At 35.9% G+C, this 6,000-nt stretch overlaps 1 pseudogene; it reads right to left on the bottom strand.

The window, feature by feature from the left end:
• Window positions 1-440: 440 nt before the first annotated feature.
• Window positions 441-6,000, bottom strand: part of LOC101416403 (septin-14-like) — a 92,564-nt pseudogene continuing 87,004 nt past the window's right edge.

The following is a 6,000-nucleotide window of genomic DNA, read 5'->3' as shown; positions in this document are numbered from 1 at the left end:
CTGTTGTTTTTGAATGTCAGCTTTACTGGATAGAGTATTCTTGGCTGGAAATTTTTTTTTCTTTTAGTACCTTGACTATGTTAGACCACTACCTTCTAGCCTCCATGGTTTCATATGAGAAATCAGCACTTAATCTTATTGAGCTTCTGTTGAGTGTGAAAATTCTAATTCTAAAGATGATGAAGGTAAGTATATTTTTCAAAATGATTTTTAGGAGTCATTGAAATAAAAAATTCTACAAGTGCTCTAAAAATAATGAAATTACAGACCATAATTTTTAAAGGCCGTGTTAAAAAACATGTTAAATTACTAAGTTTTGAAGAACAGCAAGTAGTTAAAAATGTCCTAATACTTGAAATTAAAGCTCTCAGATTTATAGGACACCTCCATATGAGTAAAAATTACATTAAATTGGCAGTAATTGCCTCCTTTTAAGTTCTTTAAATGCAGTTTTTTTTTTCTTTACTCAACTGCATAAACCACTCTTTAAACTCTTCTTCCTCTCTCTGGCATTGATCATAGGACTCTTGTCTTTTGGCTTCATAGATCTCTTGAAAACTAAACAGGGATTTTTATACTCTCATATTAATGTGTTAATATAAATAAACATGTACAAATATGTATATTTTCAATGTTATTTCCCACGTAAGAACATTTAGCAATATACTCTCATGTGTAGCCATGCAATATATGGAAATTTTATATCAGGAGATGTAAAAAACAAGTTGCTCTATTTAATATGCATTGATACTAAAGTCTGTAGGAGTATATATAAAGAATGGTAGAATTCTGAAACACATATAATCAGTGATTTTTTGTTCCTATTCCCTTTCTATTATGTTACACACTTGCACATCTTTTGGTAATAAAATTTGGGGAAACCTCTAATTTATGAGGCTATTCTCAAATAAATTTTAAATAAAGCCAGGCATCTTTCCAAATGTCATTTAAAAGAGCCAGTTCAATTTTGGTTGTCTTCAAGGAACCATAACTGATACATCTGTATTGTCGTGCACTGCCATACTTTGGCGGCATATATCCTCTTCCTCTTCAATGAGGCTAACCACATCTGCTCTCAGACTTTTCACTTACCTTTCATGATATTGTATCACTGCTTTTCATCTTTCCTCCTTCCAGCTCTTTTCCATATTCTTTGCCAATATGGTGCAATTTTGCCAATCTCCTTTTTGAGTTTCTATTTTATATTTATATTTCACATAAAATATATTTATATGGAATTATATATTTCATAGAAAGTAGAGCAAAATAATGTAGTTTTCTCTCAGACATATGTTTCAACATATACTGAAATAAATGAAAACTTGTATTAGGTTGTTCCTAAAAATTATCTCCATCTAAGTCATTAGATGATTGATAATATAAAAGCCAGGATGCAAGAAATACAATATTCTCCTTTCCAAATCATCCTTCTCATGGTTGTGGGGGGAATTCCAAATTATGCATTTCTTTGTCTTTGCAAGTTTCCCCACTCACCTGACTGGCTGGTTGTCTGGACCCACATCTGTGAAGCCCATTGTGTGGAGTTCATAGCACCTGTAATGTTCATAGTGTTGAGTGTGGGTCTGTTCTTTCATGTCTCCCATATTTGTGCAAAGGAGAATATCCTGGAGTTTAACAAAGTCATGGTGATTTTCATTTTCCACTAGTGAGAAAACTAATGAAGTCGTAACACTCTTTATCAATCCCTGGCACTCAGTAATGAAAGCATGCATGAGAAACACATTTGAAATGACAAATAGCTAACAATTTAATTTATTAATAATTAATCAGTTAATAATTTTTAAAGTACAATTTTGGTTGCATTCTATATACCAATTATAAGTACAGTTCATTTATGGACCAGGAAATTCTCTTTGAATTTATTATCTAGTGCATAAATGGGAAATAGAAAAAATAGTAAGTTATATTAGGATAGGTTGTTTTCATTTATAATTACCTTAGTATCTTACAAAACACCCTCAAGATATATTACAGAGACCTAACAGAGTGTGTAATATAATTCCACTAAAGTGAATTTTGTTAATGCAAAGACCTTAACAAGTGTGCATGTTTTAATTATCAAATTCTATTTATACAACCCATATTTATGAGATTGCATTAGTCAATATTCAAAATTAATGAATAAATTCATGTGGCTTTCTCTCCTGTTTGTTGTGTACAAAAGACTAAGTACAAGAAATTATTGTATTGTATATGATATTGTGACTAAATTATATATATATAGTTCATAAAAATATGTCATTTTTAAATATGACTCTTAAATTTAAAATTTCTAATGAGTTCATTTTTTTTCATTTTCTTTTCTTCTTTTTTTTTATAGATACATAGATCACAAAAAATGTTACATTAAAAATGTAAGAGGTTCCCATATTCCCCACCCCACTCTCCCCCACTCCTCCCACAGCAACAACCTCTTTCAATGCAATGAATTGTGGCACATTCACTGCATTTGGTGAATATATTTTGGAACACTGCATGGATTATAGTTTTCATTGTAGTTTCCAGTCTCCCCCACTCCATTCAGTTGGTTATGGCAGGATATGTAATGTCCAGCATCTGTCCCTGCAATATAATTTAGGACAATTCCAAGTCCCAAAAATGCCCCACATTACATCTTTTCTTCCCTCTCCATGCTCTCAGCAACTACTGTGGCCACTATCTCCACATCAATGATACAATCTCTTCATTGCTAGAGTCACAATAGTTCTATAGTAGAATACCAGTAAGTCTACTCTAAATCATATTTTATTCCTCCATCCTGTGGACCCTGGGATGGTGATATTGACAGGTTAGCTCAGGGGAAGAATTCCTGCTTTTCACAAAAGTTAATTTTTAAAACCAAAGAATCTGGAATCCAATATGGACAAAGATAATTCATTGTCCATTAATTAGCATTAAGGTATACGAACCAGACAATAAATTATTAATACTTCCTTTTATAATATTCTAACTCATCATAAAATGATATTATATAAATGTCAAGGGTCTAATTTACCTTTAGCTAAAGGTAAATTACACTTCTTTGGTTTAGAAATGGTTGAGCATTCTTTTTTCTAGAGACCAGTTAAAAATGCTTTATAAACTTCCTTGTTACTCAAATGTAGCCTCTCTCTAAGGCAAACTCAGCATATAAATGCACAACATCCCCCCTCCCTGCCCCAATTTCCAGCCTGGGACATGACTCCTGGGGATGAGCCTTCCTAGCACTGAGGGATTATTACCAGGAGCCAACTGCCAATGCATTTGGAAAAGACCTTGATCAAAAGGAGGAAATATTAAATGCAAATGAGTTTTAATGGCTAAGAGATTTCAACGTGGGTTGGGAGGTCACTCCAGAGGCTGTGCTTATGCATATCTCAGTAGGATCTCATTCATGGTCACAGTAAACAGTGCCTCAAACACTGGAGCTTCTGAAGGCTCTAGAGACATCTAAACATTATAGACAGGGCAGATAATCTCAGGAATTCAGCACTCTTGTCAGTGGGTCTTACTTTGGAATATATGTTCCCAAAGTAAAGAGTTAGACTCATTTATAATTTCCCTACTCGTGACTATTCTGCCCCTTTTATTTGAACCTATAATTAGCACTATACTCATTAAATCATGTTCCAGAGACTTAAAACTTTGGATTGTTCATATGCCTTTTGAGCCCTGAATCTCAACAGAATTGGAACATCTACTCTGCGGTTGATTGGACTTGCCCAGGACTGCTAACAAAAGGATGATGATGGAAAACACCCATCCCAAAATACAGAAAGTATCCACAATTGCAAGGAAGACAGTTCCATCCATTTGGCCCTTGGGCTCTAACCCCCTCTCAATCAGAATCAGAGTGGGCATCACCATCCTAAAATCCTCAAGAGTGAGGAATGAACAAACATAAGAGGGCAATGCAACTATGGACGGATGTAGACATATTATTACACTAAAAATGGAAGAACTTGTAACATTCACATAAAGGCAGTAACAACCAGAGGTTCTGAGGAGAGGGAGAGGGAAGCATAGGTGTAAAATGGGGCACTTTTGGTACTGTGGAATTGTCCTGCATGACATTGCAATGATAGTAAAGGCCATTATACATTTTGTCCTAACCTGTAAAATCGTGCTGTAGAAAGTTTAAACTATATTGTAAACTATAAGCCATGGTTAGTAGCAATGCTTCAATGTTTTAATCAATTGTAACAAGTGAAAAAAATAAAAATAAATAAATAAAAGAGCCATAAAAAAAATTGTAACAAGTGTATCACAATAATATAAGACATTGTTAATGAGGGAAGTGAGAGGGGGGAGAGGGTGGGGTATGTGGGAACCCCTTACATTTTCATGTAACATTTGTGTAATCTAAAACTTCCTTAAAAATAAAAATTAAAAGAATGCTTTATAAATTAGGTAGCAATTAGTTTATGCAGCATAGTTAAACACCAGTATTTATGCTCCAATTTGGTTGAAAGTTCCTTTTGTTCAAGATCTTTCCCAATCATCTGAATGTCACGGTTTACGCACACAAAGAGAGAAAATATGCACATGGCACGTTGGGCTTAAAGAGGCCGTCCTACCCAGCCTCTGTGCATTGTAGCTTAAACCAGCATCCAGAAAACCATTATGAAAATGAATCATGGTCAAATAAATATTAGTGCATTTGAAAACGCAATTTGTGCTCCTATTGGTAACTTAATTTGCAATTTAGCAAGAGTTACAAAAATTAGCTTAAGCTGAAGTCCTTTTCTGAGACTGTGAAGTGACGAGCATGATATATTATTATAATCACTTCTGAGCCTGCTCATATTCATCATACTTACCTTGTTAGACTCCCCAGGGGTACTGGCGGTCTCTGAACATCCTTTTTCCTACTTTTACTTCATCCATACTCCGGACCACAGCAAAGGGTAAAAGTCCCTGGAAAGAAACAATGACATCAATGCATTCCTTAGCACCAATACAGCTTACTATGTTATTCTTATTACTGTTATGGAAATAGGAGACATGAATATCATACTAAGTGTACTCAAAAAGACATCTGCTCTGCCTCACAGATGACTAGGCAGCGATTATGAGCTAACTGATTTCTATACTCATTAATATCAGGCCATACACACACATGAAAATTACCTACTGAACAGAGCTTAAAGCAAGGCATCCTGCTTGGGGAATATAGAGAGGAGAATTTTTTAGTAGATATATCATTACTCTTCTGTTATCTTTCTCCTCAAAAACAAAGGTAATGTTTAAGGAATATGGACAAAAAAAAAGAAACAAAAAAATGTATGGGGGTTCCCACGTACCCCACACCCACCTACACGCCCCACCCGCTCCTGCCGTATCAACAACCTCTTTCGCTGTGGCATGGTGGTAGGATTTGGTGAATTCATTTTGGAACTCTCCTACACCGCATGGGTTGTGGTTTGCATTGTGGTTTGCACTCTCCCCGTATATTCGGTGGGTTGTGGTGGGACGTATGGTGTCCGGCGTCTGTCCCTGGGTATCGTTTGGGGCAGCTCCGGGTCCCGGGGGTGCCCCCACGTCGCGTCTCCTCTTCCCTTTCCTGCCAGCGGTGGCTGCCGTGGCCACTTGCTCCGGATCGATGCTGCGGTTTCTTCCGTTACTGGTCACGGTGGTTCCATGGCGGAATACCAGTAAGTGGAGCCCATTTTATTCCTATTTCTTCCTTATGTGATACTAAGTCTGGTCTCTGAAAATAGTGCTAGATATTTTATAATACAAATGTTTGGATCGGTCCTCATTTATTCAACAAATATTTAATGATCCTGTACTATGTATATGTGCTGTGATAGACTAGGATTAGAAAGACAAATAGGTCCCTGCCTGATTTTTCTCCAAGCACACGTATGTAGTATAGCAGAGTGGTTTTGGAATCAGACAGGCTTGAGGTTGAGTCCCAGCTGTGTTACCCTGTGCAAAGTATTTAACCAATTTGTACTTATTTCACTAATCCATAAAATGAAGTAAGTAAGAGTATGT

The sequence above is a fragment of the Dasypus novemcinctus genome, chromosome 23 (assembly GCF_030445035.2).
Source record: "Dasypus novemcinctus isolate mDasNov1 chromosome 23, mDasNov1.1.hap2, whole genome shotgun sequence".
In the NCBI taxonomy this organism is placed as follows: Eukaryota; Metazoa; Chordata; class Mammalia; order Cingulata; family Dasypodidae; genus Dasypus; species Dasypus novemcinctus.
Note: the sequence above shows the minus strand (reverse complement) of the source record. Positions and strands in the feature narration are given on the sequence as shown.